We start from the raw sequence: 19,171 nt of genomic DNA on the forward strand, positions 1-19,171 counted from the left end.
CACAGCAGAATACAAGGAAATAAGAGATAAGGGAATTTGGTCAAATACAAAAAGTACTGTGGAATTTAAACCAAATGACAGCAGATAAGGCTTTCCCTGAGTTTCTATTAAAAATGTAATAAATAAGAAATCCAAAAATATTTCTTTCCAGGCTCAGTACTTTTGTTCCTATATTACTCATCATAAATGTATGGGATCTTCATCAGTGCTGGAATTCTATTCACAGTTGCAAAAATAAACTTTGCTGGAGTCATGTTAAAGACGTGACAGCTTCAGATTGAAGCTTTGTGGATCTTTCAGTAAAGTTTGTCATTTGAATAAATAGACCTTATTTACACACTTAAGAAAGTAATCCCATAAACCCGCATGGAAGCCTAGTGATAAAAGCAGGAGTGACTGAATAGAAATCACCAGGAATCAAAACACAGATTAAAAAAAAAAAAAAAAAGCAGTGGCAGGAACTCTGCTTAAGATGCTCTTTAGGGAAAATTCATAGTGTTTTTATCTTATCATTTTTATTATTATTTTAAAGGTATAGAATTCTCTAAGGATTCAAAGGTTCTGTAAGTAATGGATACTTACTGATATTTCATGTTCCATGGCGGAATTTAAACTGACCTAAGGTAGATAGATTTTACTAAAGTGAATCCCCCCAAAAGTGAATGTGCATAGGTCTGGGTGGGCCACCTCAGTGCCTTTGACGCTATTGACCTCACGGAAAGGAAAAGAATTGAGATCTTGACAAAAATGGACTTTAGTGGTTCCCTGGGATGATAAGGCCTCTGGGGCCAGCAACTTGAGTGTGATCTGTGGTCTCAGGTGAAGTGGCCCATGGTGTCTGCTTCATCTCTAGAGGGCAATAGCCTTCAGTCATAAAACGTCTCCCTGCATAACACAGCACATCTGTCAGCATCCCGAACACTCAGTTTATATCTGTCTTGGGATGGCTCATGGAAGGGAAAGTGCACCCTATTTGGATAGTAGATATTCAAGCCATTTTATTTGATTTTATCTTTTGTTCTTATATGATATGATTATACATATATATATACACAGACACACGTATATATATTTATCTAGTTGAATTTCTGTTTTAAAGCATTTATTTACAGATGATAGGAGAGGGTATTTGTATTTCTCATTTTGAAAACACAAATGGTGGCATATGATACTTGCTGGTTTCCACCTTATTTAGTTAATGACAACTTACAGAATACAAAGGCATACAAAATCTTTAATGACCTAATGTGAAGCTTTGCATTTGCCCTTAAATATCTGCTGGTTTATTTTTATAATTTTGTGTCTATACTGTTTGCAAGCAATATATGTGAATAGTCTTTACTATTAATAAAGAAACCAATTTGGGTAGAAAAAAATATATATGTATATATCTCAGTATTGAAAAATAGAGCAAGCCTTACATAATTCTTGAGAGGGGGAACCAGTATTATCAAATTTCAGTAACAGTTTCTATTGACTGTAGCAATGATCCTTCCTAAGCATAGTAAATTCAGTGCAATAAATGGGTCACATATTACAAATTACACATATAGCTCTGGGTATCAAATCATTAGTGAATTTAGCCATCACAAGCAAAATGAGAAATCCATCAGGAATAGGTCAGGTAGACAATAGTGAAAGTTACAATGTCCTAACCTAATACCTATTTTTAAAGAAAATTTCAAATTTTGAGTATCCTGCTATTTAACATTATCAGATAAAAATTTTTATGGACCTATAATGTTGGTATTCAGAAGGTATTGAGAAATCCAGGCATGTGTGGAACATGGAAAATGAAAGTCAAATCTCTCCAAATTAATTATTAAGATGCTGAGTCATTATAGCTAGAACACTGAAAGCTATCCATTTTATTTTTTCTTTTGCCTCTCAACCTGTCTAGTTTTCTTACTAAAAAAAATTTTAAATGTGGTATCAGAAAATATTTCTATTCATTTTGAAACAGAATTCTCATACATTGTGGTGGCTTCTGGGATCTGACCCAGAATAAGAAGTCAATGTGAGATTGGATCAATGCTGAACACCTTATTCTCCATGTGTCTTACTATTTATGCAAAAAAAAAATCTGCTTCTACATTATCTCTGTGTAGTCAAGTAAAATTCCTTTCTAGGGCAAGCAAGAACATTTGATTAATGAGTAACTACAATCAATGAATTACTATGTGCAAGGTGTTTAGAATAGTATCTGGCACATAATGCTGTTCAAGGGCTGATAATCATACTTACCATTATTCTTATTTATCAACCCAGATTTCTTAATTAGAACACAATCATTATTAGGGGAATCTAATTTGTCTGAAACTCTTAGCAAAACAAAATCTACAGATCCTGGAACTCACGGCAGAATGTGGACATAAGTTCTTAATCTTCTCTCACTTAAATTGGTGTGATAATTGATTTTAAATTTTAAAAATTATTGAGATGTTTGTACATTCATTGTTTATATTACATGAGAAATAATTGGTAACCAAAAGAGGTCTTGCCCCTTTGAGAACTAATTTTAAAATAGTTTTACTTAATGTTTTGATTAATGAATTTATGTTGTGATTTGGTGACATCCTGAGTTTCACTTACAGTTATAAACCTTGTTTGTGGAGGAGTTTATATGGGTGCATATGGACATAATTATCTGCTTCTCTGTGTCCAGCTTCTATGTGTGTGAATTTAGAATGACCTGTGGCTAAACTTGACTTCTTCCTTTGTGTTTCACAAATCGGAGCACTGTTCATACTTATGACATTATATGTAGGGGAAAAAAAATGTGTAATATATTTATATGTATGATAGCAAAAGAATAAATCTTTTCTAGCTATTTAGTTATTAAAAAGTATGTTCTCTAGAGATTTTTTCATATATATATGTGTGTTATGCTATATATGATATATATAAATTATGTGTTTGCAAATAGCATTTATTAATCTGTTTAACTTTATTCTGTTGTTATTTTAAGATAACTTTCAGAACTACTTTTAGTTACGCTGGATGAAATAAAAATTTGACCTTGTTCTTTAGTTTGGAAACATTTTGGTATGTATTTTTGGGTGTTGCTTTGTTCTTAAATAATTACAGAGGATGTATAATAATATCTCTGAAAAAGAGGGTAGTTATTTAATTAATTAGATATAAATACTGTGAATAACACTACCTGCTTTAATTTTCAGGTTTACCTGCAATGGCATCTATACTAAAATAGTTCAAAACCAACTATGTAGTAAGATGATAACTAGGGAATCGATGGCTAGGAGCACAACTGATTACAAATCAAGTAAATTAATAAAACATTAACTTAATATTTTCTTTTCAGTAGCAATGTCTTTGATTTCATGTACAAATTAGATCTAAAGTCTTGGTTATAATCTTATTAAACACAATAGAACATTTTTTTTGATAATTGATCACAGTATAGCTTTAAAAAATTTTAACGCTTATCTAAAATAAATCAATTAGTGAAACTTTTGTTTGCTTTTATATTATTAAATTATCTTCACAACATAGTGGAAATGTCAACAGTTATCAATCACTTGAACTTTTATTAAAATGGTTAAGAAATATTTCACAGAATTCCTTGAATTAGTTACAACTGTCTATGCTTTTTATTCCATCTTGATAGCTTACATATTTAAGTAATTCTGCATTTCTTTAACCAATAAACTCTGCTTTAATTATAGCAGTATGTAGGCATATTGTATTTTTTCATAAGAATTCTGCCCAACATCAATCACAATAGGTTTTTTCATTGCTATCATTTTCAGCAGAGCTAAAGACACACACACATACATCAGCTCATCAGACTGTTCTATCCTCAACGTGTGTGTGTCTTTGGGTATGTTACACCCTCTAAATTCAGGTGGCCTCAAGCTGTGCCATATAATTCCAGCCTCAATTAAACTTTCCAAGGTCAGCAGTGCTGCACCAGGTCAGACATAAATAAGGCAGAGGATAGTCCTGGGGTATAGAAAAGCCATATTTATTCTTTATCCATAGTTCATGGCTATCAAATGAGGCCTAGCAGAATGGAAAGACAGAGGAAGAAAGGAGAATTCTCAAAAGGTACTTTACACTTGAGTGTAGCCTTTGTTGAAAAAAAAAAATCAGCATATGAATAATTTAAAGACGCAATGAATTAGTAGTGGATGTGGGTGTGGGTTTTGGTGTGTGTGTATATATATATTTTATTTTTCCTCTAAGAATACAACTTTAACCAGAGTCCAGTGAAGAATATGTTGGCATGGCTCCAATATATTAACCCAGAAATCAAGAGATCTAATTTCTTTCTTTCTTTTTTTTTTTCCCAACCACTAACTGATAGAGTAATCTTAGAACAAATTGTTTTGGTCAGCCCAATGCATATTTTATCACCCTCAGTTTTTTTTCTCTTCCATAAAATGAGAAGTAGATAAGTCCACTGAATCTTCAAGTTTTAAATTCGACTTTAGTCTGAGTTCTACTTGATAGTCTTAGTAAACAAAGATTCAATAAACTAAGTTAAAGAGAAGGACTTGACTGAGAGAATATATTTCTATATAATGCACAGGGATTAGTTTGCAGAATATATAAAGAACCCATAACAAAAATAGCTTCCTTGATGGCTCAAGCAGGAAAGAAGCTTCCTGCAATACAGGAGACATAGGTTCAGTCCTTAGGTCAGGAAGATCCCCTGGAGGAGGAAATGGTAATCCACTCAAGTATTCTCACTTGGAAAATCCCATGGACAGAAGAGCCTGGTGGGCTACAGACCAGAGGGTATCAAAGAGTCGGATACCACTGAGCACACACGCATATAACAAAAATAAGATAAACTTCCCATAAATGTACAAAAAGAATTAATAGGTAATTTAACTAAGCAGGAAATTCAGTTGACCAAGAAATGCTTGAAAAGATATTAAATATCCTTAATAATTTGGGAAATTTAAATTAAATAATGTTATACCTTTTGACATCCACCAGTTTGGCAAAAAATTATTGTTTGATCACGTTAGGAATGAGTTAGGAGTGAGATTTCCAAATGATGCACAAGGTATGTCAGTGCAATACAGACAAATCACAAGCACAAAAAGCAAATCACAAATTTAAAAATTTGGAGGAAACCACAGTGAGATCTGCGGAGTGTCAACTACAAATTGGCACTTGCTGAGAGCATTTGCCAGCAACTAAACAACAAGGGCCTTTGCCATCTGCCTCTGTGAGGCTGAACCCTGTGCTGTTGCAGCTGCTGGCCTTCAACACCCTCCTGAGGGGAATTCAGGGTGGAGAGTGAGGCACGCTGTGCTCCAGGGAAACTGGTAGAACAGGTCTTTAGATAGTTAGATATTTTCCGAAACTGATTCCATGATTCCAATCCTTGCATCTCTTCAAATCTAGAAAGTCACTGAATTCCTTCATGGTGACATCAGCTCCTCATGACTAGCAGGAAAACTTCTGTAAAGTAAGGGCTGATTGCACTGAACCCCTCCTTCCCCAAGATCTTATCTATTGACCTTCCCTCATTGCCTCTTTGGAGAACTTGCTCAGCTGCTACCCGAGGTGCTGTCTCCTGGGCTGCAGTCCTTATTTTGCCCCAAATTTTAAAACTTAACTTGCAACTCTCACATCTGTGCATCTTTTTAGTCGGCAGGAGCAGTGTGTACTCTCCTAGCTTGCGGCAGCTCACGGTCTCAGTTTTGGAGGGTGCTATGTTATCCTCAGTGACGTCAGATCTTTGCAAAGCAAGGTTGTCCGTGCATACGCTATAATAAAATGAAGGGGCTGTGTGACCGATGGGCAATTCTGGAAACTGTTCAATCGATTTTGCTGTTCTCTTATAACATCCTGAGCTTCCCTGGTGGCTCAGATGTAAAGCGTCTGCCTGCCATGTGGGAGACCCGGGTTTGATCCCTGGGTTGGGAAGATCTCCTGGAGAAGGAAATGGCAACCCACTCCAGTATCCTTGCCTGGAGAATGCCATGGATGGAGGAGCCTGGTAGGCTACAGTCCATGGGGTTGCAAAGAGTCGGACACGACTGTGTGACTTCACTATAACATTCAGCACAGTACTCTTTTCAGTTGGGCTAAGTAGAGTTTGAGCCTTAATTTAAGACTGGGCCAATGGACTTCTTAGGACCTATCCAGGCAGATTGCTATAGTTATTTCTCATAAGTTAAATATTAAGTATTAAATGCACTACATAAGTTGGGGGAGAAATCAAAGTGGAAAAAGATAAGGGAAAAGGTAGATTTCTGGGTAGATGGCACAGTTTGTAACTCCTTACCTCCCACTCAGATTTCCACTGGAAATCACATTGCCAGATTTAGCAAAACAACGACAGTAAACAAGCATGGGACATACTTATTTGAAAAATTTGTTTGTTGTTTGTCTGAAATAAAAATTAACTCGGTGTCCTGTATTTTATCAGTAATCCAACATGGAAATAATAATAAGATATAGAGTAAGAAACAAGAAGTACTCAAAATTAGGGATGTATTAGCTATATAAATGACTTTTGAAGAATTTCTGTAAATGAAGGGCAAATGATAGGTGCAGGTCACAATTCTCTCATGAGAAAGCAGGCCACTCAAGAATGCTTCAGACACTGTGGGAAACAAGGAAAGAACCAAGATTCCTTGACCCAGACAGGTGAATAGAGCTTATAAGGCAGAGGGAAATGAGAAACAGACAGCTGAGGGAGGAGGAAGTGTGAACAACTAAAGAAAAATCTCGCCATAAAAAGATAATGAAAGTGCAAGCAGGACCTTGACTTGATGGATTCAGCAGACAGTAAATTTAGAGGAGAAGAAGGCAAACTTGAGATGTAGCTCAGCTGCTTCAGCAGTGAATCAAAATAAAGACCGTTGCACTGGAAAGTCTGAGATATTCAATAATTTGAATGAACAAATGCATTTGAAAACATTTGAAAAAAATTCAGCATAAATCATGTAAAAGCAATGATTTCTTAATTATAATATGGAAAAATTCCTTATTGTGCAAATAAAAACCAATAATTGGAGAGAGGAATGGGGAAAAGATGCAAAAGCATGCTGAATCTCTAAAAATGAATCTTGACATGCTTGAAGTGAAGTGAATGTCACTCAGTCATGTCCAACTTTTTGGGACCCCCTGGACTGTAGCCTGCCAGGCTCCTCTGTCCATGGAATTCCCCAGGCAAAGAATTCTGGAATGGGTAGCCATTCCCTTCACCATGGGTTCTTAATGACCTGGGGATGAAACTCAGATCTCCTTCTTTGCAGGCAGATTCTTAACCATCTGAGCCACCAGGGAAGCCCCTGACAAGCTTACTTAGAACAAAAATGTTAGATTCTAGTAGATTTGGAGTAATCATAAGGGCAACCACTAAAAAATACAGTGACAATTCTTTGAACCAACTAATCATGGGGACATTAAAAAAAAAAAAAGTAGAGAGAAAGGAAACCGAAATTCAGAAAGTTTAGTAGACTGTGATAAGAACAAATGTAAGCTGACAAATATGAATGCCTTAAGCTTTTCTATTAAGTGACAAATACATCTGTGGCTCAGCTGGTAAAGTATCTGCCTGCAATGTGGGAGACCTGGGTTCAATCCCTGGGCTGGGAAGACACCCTGGAGAAGGGAAGGCTCCATTCCATTATTCTGGTCTGGAGAATTCCATGGACTGTATAGTCCATTGGGTTGCAAAGAGTGGGACACGACTGAGTGACTTTCATTCACTTTAAATTTTGAGTCACAGAACAATATTGAATTTTATGCTATTATAAAGGGATATTACTAAAATACATAAACCAAAAATAAAAGAAGCCCCAGATTATATTATACAAATCAAAATGAACCACACACCGAAAAGCAAGGAGAATGGAAAAAAGAACTCAGGACACAATATTAAACAGATAATTTTATAGTACTAAAAAATCACAGAGCCAAATGACAAAGCATGGAAATCTATGAAAAAGTATCTCCAATAAATATGCAACAAAAGTACAATTCTAGCATAAGAATTAGCAAACTAATGTCAATTTTTTTGTAAGTATATTGAGAATTATTTCCAAAAACCAGAGAGTACCATTTTTTGTCAGTTTCCTTGGAAAACTTACATATATATACATATATATATATATGTATATATATATATAGTCGGTGATAAAATACCTCAAAATTCCAAAATGAAGAAACATCAGAGGTCACAGCTTTGGGGAATTTCTTTGTAAAAGGCTCTCTAGAAATCATAATTAAAAAAATTAAAGATGAAAACATGCAAAATTATATATGGAAAAGGATCCATAAATATATAGTGGGAAAACTTTTGAAAAAAAAGATACATATTTTAAATTTATTAATCAATATTAATAAATTTGAAAACATCAATATAACAGAGATTTTTATAAGAAAGCAAAAATTACCAAAATTAAATTTATAAACATTAATATATCAATAACTTTAGAACAATGTAACCATGACTAAAAAAGTACACTTAGTCGAGATAGTTTGAAGGGTAGCTTGCTTCAGATTTATCAAGAGAAATGTAAAAATAATGGTCTGTAAGAAAGTGAACAAATTAGGTAAAAAGTTGGAAAAATTCACATTTATTTCTGAATGTACGTAATCTTGATGAGGCCAAATTCAGCACATAAACACACACTAGATACTAACTCTGTTGTTAATTTGGTGACTTTACAAAAGTTTAAAATCTTTGATAATGAGTAAGTTTTAAAAATGATAATCTCCCAGCTATAATAATGCTTTATAATTAGAAAACAGTTAATAAAAAAAAGAAAGCCTATTAGCTGCTATGATGAAAGCCTACAATAACTTGCTGATATTAACAATCAGCCCATAGAAAATCATGTAATGACATGGACAAACATTTATGATGTAGTAAATGAAAATAGCTCATTTAAAAGAGAAATATAGTACAAACTAGTTTTGTGTTTAAATGCAGATGACATGATCCTCTACATGGAAAACCCTAAAGACTCCACCAGAAAATTACTAGAGCTCATCAATGAATATAGTAAAGTTGCAGGATATAAAATCAACACACAGAAATCCCTTGCATTCCTATACACGAATAATGAGAAAGTAGAAAAAGAAATTAAGGAAACAATTCCATTCACCATTGCAACGAAAAGAATAAAATACTTAGGAATATATCTACCTAAAGAAACTAAAGACCTATATATAGAAAACTATAAAACACTGATGAAAGAAATCAAAGAGGACACTAATAGATGGAGAAATATACCATGTTCATGGATTGGAAGAATCAATATAGTGAAAATGAGTATACTACCCAAAGCAATTTACAAATTCAATGCAATCCCTATCAAGCTACCAGCCACATTTTTCACAGAACTAGAACAAATAATTTCAAGCTTTGTATGGAAATACAAAAAACCTCGAATAGCCAAAGCAATCTTGAGAAAGAAGAATGGAACTGGAGGAATCAACTTGCCTGACTTCAGGCTCTACTACAAAGCCACAGTCATCAAGACAGTATGGTACTGGCACAAAGACAGACATATAGATCAATGGAACAAAATAGAAAGCCCAGAGATAAATCCACACACATATGGACACCTTATCTTTGACAAAGGAGGCAAGAATATACAATGGAGTAAAGACAATCTCTTTAACAAGTGGTGCTGGGAAAACTGGTCAACCACTTGTAAAAGAATGAAACTAGATCACTTTCTAACACCGCACACAAAAATAAACTCAAAATGGATTAAAGATCTAAATGTAAGATCAGAAACTATAAAACTCCTAGAGGAGAACATAGGCAAAACACTCGCAGACATAAATCACAGCAGGATCCTCTATGATCCACCTCCCAGAATGCTGGAAATAAAAGCAAAAATAAACAAATGGGATCTAATTAAAATTAAAAGCTTCTGCACAACAAAGGAAAATATAAGCAAGGTGAAAAGACAACCATCTGAATGGGAGAAAATAATAGCAAATGAAGCAACTGACAAACAACTAATCTCAAAAATATACAAGCAACTTCTGCAGCTCAACTCCAGAAAAATAAACGACCCAATCAAAAAATGGGCCAAAGAACTAAATAGACATTTCTCCAAAGAAGACATACGGATGGCTAACAAACACATGAAAAGATGCTCAACATCACTCATTATTAGAGAAATGCAAATCAAAACCACAATGAGGTACCACTTCACACCAGTCAGAATGGCTGCGATCCAAAAATCTGCAAGCAATAAATGCTGGAGAGGGTGTGGAGAAAAGGGAACCCTCCTACACTGTTGGTGGGAATGCAAACTAGTACAGCCACTATGGAGAACAGTGTGGAGATTCCTTAAAAAATTGCAAATAGAACTACCTTATGACCCAGCAATCCCACTTCTGGGCATACACACCGAGGAAACCAGAATTGAAAGAGACACATGTACCCCAATGTTCATCGCAGCACTGTTTATAATAGCCAGGACATGGAAACAACCTAGATGTCCATCAGCAGATGAATGGATAAGAAAGCTGTGGTACATATACACAATGGAGTATTACTCAGCCGTTAAAAAGAATTCATTTGAATCAGTTCTGATGAGATGGATGAAACTGGAGCCGATTATACAGAGTGAAGTAAGCCAGAAAGAAAAACACCAATACAGTATACTAACACATATATATGGAATTTAGGAAGATGGCAATGATGACCCTGTATGCAAGACAGGGAAAGAGACACAGATGTGTATAATGGACTTTTGGACTCAGAGGGAGAGGGAGAGGGTGGGATGATTTGGGAGAATGACATTCTAACATGTATACTATCATGTGAATTGAATCGCCAGTCTATGTCTGACGCAGGATGCAGCATGCTTGGGGCTGGTGCATGGGGATGACCCTGAAAGTTGTTCTGGGGAGGGAGGTGGGAGGGGGGTTCATGTTTGGGAATGCATGTACGAATTAAAGATTTTAAAATTTAAAAAATAAAAAACTAAAAATAAAAAAAAAAATAAAAAAAAAAAAATAAAATATAGAAGACTACCAAAAAGAATTACCATGTAATAAAGATCTCCTTTCTTCAAAAAAAAAAAAAAAACAAAACAAAACAAAAAAAAAAACACATACATGTAAAATACAATCAAAAAGCGACAGTTATGGTGGCTTGGTTGTGTCTGGCTCCTCAGTCCATGGGATACTCCAGGCCTCCAGGCAAGAATCCTGGAGTGGGTAACCATTCACTTCTCCAGGTCAGTTTTCATTCCAATCCCAAAGAAAGGCAATGCCAAAGAATGTTCAAACTACCACACGATTGCACACATCTCATACCCTAGCAAAGTAATGCTCAAAATTCTCCAAGCTAAGCTTCAACACTACGTGAACTGAGAATTTCCAGATGTTCAAGATGGATTTAGAAAAGGCAGGCAAATCAGAGATTAAATTGCCAGTATCCACTGGATCATAGAAAATGCAAGAGAGTTCCAACAAAACATGTATATCTACTTTACTGACTATGCCAAAGTCTTTGACTATGTGGATCACAAAAAAACTGTGGAAAATTCTTCAAGAGATGGGAATACCAGACCACCTTATCTGCCTCCTGAGAAATCTGTATGCACCTCAAGAAGCAACAGTTAGAACTGTACATAAAACAACAGACTGGTTCCAAATTGGGAAAGGAGTATGTCAAGGTTGAATCTTGTCACCCTGCTTATTTAACTTACAATCAGAGTACATCATGCAAAATGCGAGGCTAGATGAAGCCCATGTTGGAATCAAGAGTGCAAGGAGAAATATTAATAACCTCAGACATGCAGATGACACCACCCTTATGGCAGAAAGTGAAGAGAAACTAAAGAGGCTCTTGATGAAGGTGAAAGAGGAGAGTGAAAAAGCAGGCTTAAAACTCAACATTCAAAAAATGAAGATCATGGCATCCAGTCCCATCACTTCATGGCAAATAGATGGGGAAACAATGGACAGTGAGAGACTTTCTTTTCTTGGGCTCCAAAATCACTGCAGATGGTGACTGCAGCCATGAAATTAAAAGATGCTTGCTCCTTGGAAGAAAAGCTATGACCAACCTAGACAGCATATTAGAAAGCAGAGACATTACTTTGCCAACAAAGGTCCTTCTAGTCAAAGGTATGGTTTTTCTAGTAGTCATGTATGGATGTGAGAGTTGGACCATAAAGATAGCTGAGCACCAAAGAATTGATGCTTTTGAACTGTGGTGCTGGAGAAGACTCTTGAGAGTCCCTTGGACTGCAAGGAGATCCAACCAGTCCATCCTAAAGGAAATCAATCCTGAATATTTATTGGAAGGACTGATGCTGAGGCTGAAGCACCAATACTTTGCTACCTGATGTGAAGAACTGACTCACTGGAAAAGAACTTGATGCTGGGGAAGATTGAAGGCAAGAGGAAAAGGGGATGACAGAGGATGAGATGGTTTGATGGCATCACCGACTCTAGGGGGATGAGTTTGAGTAATCTCCAGGAGCTGGTGATGGACAGGGAAGCCTGGCGTGCTGCAGTCCATGGGGTCACAAAGAGTCGGATATGACTGAGTGACTGAACTGAACTGATAAAGCATACAGAGTATAATTCAGTAAAATTTGCTATCCATCTACTACACTTTAGACACATTAACTGTTTAATTTGGGCATTCTATATATACTCCAAGGTATAAGTCCATTTGAATGAGATGCGTGTGAAAAATTAGGAAGTGCTTGTATAAAGAACTCAGTCACAGAGTGTAACATTTAGCTCCATACTGTTGGATCTTACTGTAGGATCATTTCTTGCAGCTTCTGACAATCACAGTCAAGGACACATTGTAACTGAGGAGGAGACAGGTTGGTTAAATGGTGTTGGACTGAGTATCATAATAATGGGACTTTGTTATTGTTGTTTGTTTTATTTAATTGATTTCTTTACCAGGGTTTCAGTCTTTACTCTCTAACCTGAGGATAATTATTTCTATTCCGCAGATTTCTTCTCACGTTTACACCAGAAACCATTCAGTTCAGTTCAGTTCAGCCACTCAGTCGTGTCCGACTCTTTGTGACCCCATGAATTGCAGTACGCCAGGTCTCCCTGTCCATCAACAACTCCTGGGGTTCACTCAAATTCATGTCCATAGAGTCAGTGATGCCATCCAGCCATCTCATCCTCTGCTGTCCCCTTCTCCTCCTGCCCCCAATCCCTTCCAGCATCAGAGTCTTTTCCAAAGAGTCAACTCATTGCATGAGGTGGCCAAAGTACTGGAGTTTCAGCTTTAGCATCATTCCTTCCAAAGAAATCCCAGGACTGATCAACAAAACCTTTTACCTCATAGTAAATGCTAATTCAATCCTATACTATAAATATGCCTTTAAAGAGGAAATTTTCTTTTAAAATACAGCTTCCACAATTTGTTTTTCATTTGCTAGTGCAATCTTTTTTTCTCTTCTCAATCACAGCTAAAATCAATCTTATTCAAAAGAAATTTATATCAAGCAACATTTTTCTTCCCTGTGTTTCTCAAAGAGATTTAGCAACTTTGTATACCCAGTATAACACCATTAAAATTTACCTTTAAGTCCTGTGGACATAGCTCACCATCTCCTAAATATTTGATCTTTAGTATCTTGAGATTGTAGATCACAGTGGGCCCCCTTCACTGGTTCCTGTACCCTATTAAAGTCACTTTGCTAATTTGCAACTTTCTCAAACTGAGTAAAGACTAATTTATGGCTAGAAGCCCTGTACTTTCACAAGTCCAAGTTAGGTTAGTTACATTTACTGAGTTATTTATTAACTTACAAAGAAAATAAGAAGGTGTGTTTTGGGAGGTAGTTCCAGTCTGTTTGAATTTCCTAGTTTATCCTTTACCTAAAACTGAGAGAGATCCCAACAGCAGGTATGCCAAGGCTCCTTTTTCAAGGGCTGGCCTGAGATTGCAAAATAGAAGTGTCCCGAATTCTTCTTGGCAAATCTGCTTGAAGCCTGAAGATTGACACAGAGTTCACAACAATCCTTGCATCAAGTGTATAGAAGCACAGAGATGCAAGCAGGAAAAAGATTAATGCCAACAATGGTTTAAGATATTATCAGTAACAATCAGAGCTTTGTAGCTGATAAAATTCTCTCATATATTTAATTGATGATCATTTTTATTTATTTTTGAATGTTATTAGAATACAGTTGATTTACAATATTGTGTTAGTTTCAGCTAATCAAGGAGATCAAACCAGTCAATCCTAAAGGAAATCAACCATGAATATTCACTGGAAGGACTGCTAAAGCTCAGGCTCCAATGCTTTGGGCCACCCAATGTGAAGAGGCCATTTATTGGAAAAGACCCTGCATGATGGGAAAGATTGACGTCAAAAGGGGAAGGGGTGGGGCAGAGAGAGATGTTTATACAGCATTACCAACTTAATGGACATGAACTTGAGCAAACTCTGGAAGATAGTGGAGAATGGGGAGGCATGGCATGCTGTAGTCCATGGGGTCCCAAAGAATCGGACATGACTTAGCAACTGAACAACAACAACAATTAGTTTCAGCTATACAGCATGGTGATTAGGTTGTACTTATATTCATTTTTTGCAGATTCTTTTCCCATATAGGTTTTTACAGAATATTGAGTAGAGGACCCTGTGCTTTACAATAGGTCCTTGTTGGTTATCTATTTTATATATAATAATGTATGTATGTTAATCCCAAGTTCCTATTATATTAACTCAGTGAATTCAGGGATATGAGGGCTAAAACTTTATTTCAGCTATGCAATTGCCAGATATTCTGCTGGGCATTTTAAATGTATTAACCCATTTAAAACCTTGTGTTTTATAATTCTTGTTTTCTAGGTTAAGATACTAAAATGTCTAAGGTCTGTGAAGAAGTGATGTGACCAGAGTCACAAAGCCACAGAGTGGCCGGGCCAGGGCTCAAATCTAGAGTGATGAGGCAGAGACAGCTTTTATTATTATTTTAATATCTGACACTGAAATTTTCCCAGGGAGAGAAATGTAGTAATTATTTATTGTTGTTTATTTGCTAAGTCATGTTTAACTCTTTGCAACCCCATGGACTGTAGACCACCAAGCTCCTCTGTCCATGAGATTTCCCAGACAAGAATACTGGAGTGGATTGCCATTTCCTTCTCCGGTAGTAATATTTACGTTTGGTGAAAGTCTTTTTTTTTTTTTTTTTGATGTATTTTTGGCTGTGCTGGTTTTTCATTGCAGCGTGCAGGCTTTCTCTAGTCGTGGAGAGCAGGGGCTGCTCTCGTGGAGAGTTTCTTATTGCAGTGGCTTCTCTTGTTGAACACAGGCTCCAGGGTGCATGGATTTTGGTAGTTGTGGCTCGAGGACTCCAGAGATCAGGATCAGTAGCTGTGGTGCACAGGCGTAGTTACCCCAAGGTATGTGGAATCTTCCCGAACCAAGGATCGAACCGATGTCCCCCACATTGGCAGGGCTTCTTCATCACTGAGCCGTCAGGGAAGTCCTGGCTAAAGTCTTAATGAAATAGGACTTCTTGATATCAGAGGGTAGATGATATAGTGATAGTGATGAGAGGAAGAAGAGAGAAGAAAAGAAGTAAATCTGAAAACTTGTACAATACGGGAGGGATATCCTGATCATAAATCACCATAGTCTATTAAACACATGACTATAGTTTTTTGTGTTTGTTTCTGTTAATCGTGAACACTGAAAAGAAAAAAAATTTTTTTTTTGAAAAGAAAATCTTTTAATGGGGTAGCTGTTGCTGTTTAGCTGCTAAGTCACCCAACTCTTGTGACCCCATGGACCCGCCAGGCTCCTCTGTCCATGGGATTCTCCAGGCAAGAATACTGGAGCATGTTGCTGTTTCCTCCTCCAGGGGATCTTCTTGACCCAGGGATCGAACCTGCGTCTCCTGCGTTAGCAGGCGTGTTCTTCATCAGTGAGCTACCAGTGAAGCCCGGTATCTGTGAGGTTGCTTCTATTTTGCATGCGCAGTCGCTTGTATTGCTTTTAAATTGTGTGTAAGTGATATCATATAGTATCAAATAAGCCTCGTACTCCACTCTCAGCTGCCCTAGACTCAGAGCAATGCTGTGGCAAGGAGATGGCAGGACCAGAGCATTACAAGGTAGATAATGGGATCATTCACAGGAAAACCATCAGTGTTGCTTCCCAGTGGAAAGGTAGTCCTGACCATTGATCTTGGAGTGCAGTGCAATCCTGTGGACTGTAGCCACAGGCTTCTCTGTCCATGGGATTCTCTAGGCAAGAATACTGGAGTGGGTTGCCATGCTCTCCTCCACGGGATCTTCCCGACCCAGGGATTGAAGCCAGGTCTCTTACATCTTCCTACATTGGCAGGCAGGTTCTTAACCACTTCCCTTGTGGCTCAGACGGTAAAGCGTCTGCCTACAATGCAGAAGACCTGGGCTTGAAAAAATTATAACATATGAGAAATTAATACCTAATTGATATATATTTTTTTGTATCATAAGGTCTCCAAAATTTTTCTTTAGTGGAACACACATCTGAGCAGCTGGCTGAATATGCTGATTAGACTGACTAAAGCAGAAGAGAGATTGTGGGAGAAACAGAATAATATTGAGTAAAATTCTTTGTTTTGGGGATCTTGGCATTCAACAGCACTCAACCACCCAGGTAAAAGGAGTAGGGATTGAAGGCCAAATCTTCCGTGGGGAACTAGTTTGGTATCCACTTGGGAACTAGCTTCCCAGGTGGTGACATGATAAAGATTCTGCCTGCCAATGCAGGAGACGCAAGAGACACGGGTTTGCTCCCTGGATTTCGAATATTCCCTGGAGGAGGAACTGGCAACTTGCTCCACTGTTCTTGACTGCGAAATCCATGGACAGAGTAGGCTGGCAGGCTATGGTCCATGGGGTTGCACAAAGGCAGACAGGACTGAGCGACTAAGGACACACACTCACAGCTTGGTATCCATTGTGACATACCTCATAGCAACGGTTAGGTGTCTGCAACACGGATACATTAATCAGAGGCTGTAATTACTGAGGATACTGGTCCCTCTGGAAAATAAGCAGCGCTCTGAAGTAAGAGATAATGGAACAACTTATAATCACTATATGGTGAGACACATCCCCTTTAGCAAGGTGGAAAACACCCGAGTACTGCCTTCCGCTCAAATATTTCCTGGTTGACTGTTTCTTGGAGCTCCATCTCAGAGGTATGTAGCCATCATAGGATCTTTATGACCACCTTAATCACAATTTAAACCCATTTATCCATGTGCTATTACAAAATGGAAGAACAACTAGAAACATTCATTCTTATGCTAATTCTGCACATTCTTTAAAGAACATTATAAAACTACCCCTCAGTTTTTGGTTTTCTTCTCTGAAGAACAAATAATTTCATCTCCTTTTATCTTTCCTCAGGGGTCCCATTTTCCTGTCCTTTAATCACTGTTATTGTTTCCATCTGTACCAGCTTTAATGTTTGCTATTCCTTTCAAAGTATGTGTCTGCTAATTAGATACAGTACTATCAAAATTAGAATAGGTCTAAAATACCTGTTGATCTATTATTGAAATAACTGTCTCTATTTCAATAAGGCAAGGTATCAAAAATGTCGGTAAGGGCAAGGGAAAAATAAAAATTTAACTGCTACCTGAGAGGATATTTCCAGTTACGGAAAATAGTTCTAAGTAGTCGAAGTTGCCCTAAAGAGAGAAGCAAAGATGCAGTACAGTGTAAGAAAATGACTCTTATGAAAGTTAAATTTTAAAAAAACGAACACAAAAATTTTATCCGTAAAACGATTACAAATGCAAATATATGCCTGGATACAAATGGGCAAGCACTGAAAAAGAACATACAAGAGGAAATTTTTTCTTAGAGCAGCATAACTTTGCTGCATTTTTTCAATGTCAATTTTCCTGATTTTAGCAGCACTGCATGTGATAGCTGAAAGACAGTTTTATAAGAACAATCTGGAAAATAAGAAGGAAAACTTAGGCCACCTAATAATGTAATAATATTTAAGATTAGGAAAAAACTGCAATTCATACAGCTCTATACTATTTTAATGCATTTTATAAATCTTACAGAGATCATCTACTTTTTGCTATTCATGCTTATAATGAACAGAGGGTGAAAAATTGGTATAATTTGTACTCTGAAATGTCTTGTCTGATCCCTTCACCTAGAATGACAATAAAAAGTCAAAAATTTTAACCAGATTAAAAATAGAAAAAGCATGCTCAGAATTTTAGGTCTAGAAGTGCCTTTATACATCATTTTGTCTAATACCCTAATTTCACAGATGACAAAGTAATGACCAAAGAGCAAGACTGGAATTTTCACTGTAATATATTAATAGAAAAACACAGAAGATAGAATTCTGCTGTGAGGCACCTCTAGATATTTGTAACTCACACACTATTAAATCCTGCACATGACCCAAGAGTAATAGAATCTCATTAAATGAGAGTGTTGGGACTTTGTAATTTCTCTCTTGGTAGAGACCATGTATCCTATCAGTTGATGTTTTCCTTAAATGTGGCTAACGCAGGGACTAATAAGTACTTGGTCTTGTCTTGGCTCACAAGAGAATATCACTAAACCATCATTAATCATGATTTAATAAAGTTCCAATGAATTTTGAATATAAAATGAAATTTTATTGTGTTTTATAAAATTGATTTCCTTTATGCTCCTTTTAACAGATAGATGGGTAAGATAGATAAATAGATGATACATAGATAGACAGAGAGATACATAAGTACATAGATATAGGGATTCTTATCTGGTTAATCTGGACCAGAAAGAAAGCAGAGCACCGAAGAATTGATGCTTTCAAATTGTGCTGCTGCAGAAGACTCTTTTTTTTAAAATTAAAATTTATTTATTTTAATTGGAGGCTAACTGGTGCAGAAGATTCTTGAAAGACCCTTCGACAGAAAGAAGATGAAACCAGTCAATCTTAAATGAAATCAACCCTGAATACTCATTGGGAGGACTGATACTGAAGCCGAAGCTCCAATACTTTGACTACCTGATGGAAAGAAGCCAACTCATTGGAAAAAAAAAACCTGATGCTGGAAGAGTGAAGGTGGAAGGAGAAGAGAGCAACAGTGGATGAGATGGTTAGATGGCATCATCGATTCAATGGACATGTGCTTGGGCAAACTCTGGGAGAAGGTTAGGGACAGGGAGGCCTGGTGTGCTGCAGTCCATGGGGTGGTGAAG

At 36.8% G+C, this 19,171-nt stretch overlaps 1 long non-coding RNA gene across 1 annotated transcript in view; it reads right to left on the minus strand.

Annotated features, from left to right (window-relative positions):
- The window catches only part of LOC138423514 (uncharacterized), a 92,709-nt gene extending 79,015 nt beyond the window's left edge, over positions 1-13,694 (minus strand). Inside the window, exon 1 of the long non-coding RNA XR_011250299.1 lies at positions 13,523-13,694. This is a non-coding gene — a long non-coding RNA (uncharacterized lncRNA). The remainder of the gene's footprint in view (positions 1-13,522) is intronic.
- Positions 13,695-19,171: the final 5,477 nt, after the last annotated feature.

This window comes from Ovis canadensis, chromosome 18, assembly GCF_042477335.2.
Source record: "Ovis canadensis isolate MfBH-ARS-UI-01 breed Bighorn chromosome 18, ARS-UI_OviCan_v2, whole genome shotgun sequence".
NCBI lineage: Eukaryota > Metazoa > Chordata > Mammalia > Artiodactyla > Bovidae > Ovis > Ovis canadensis.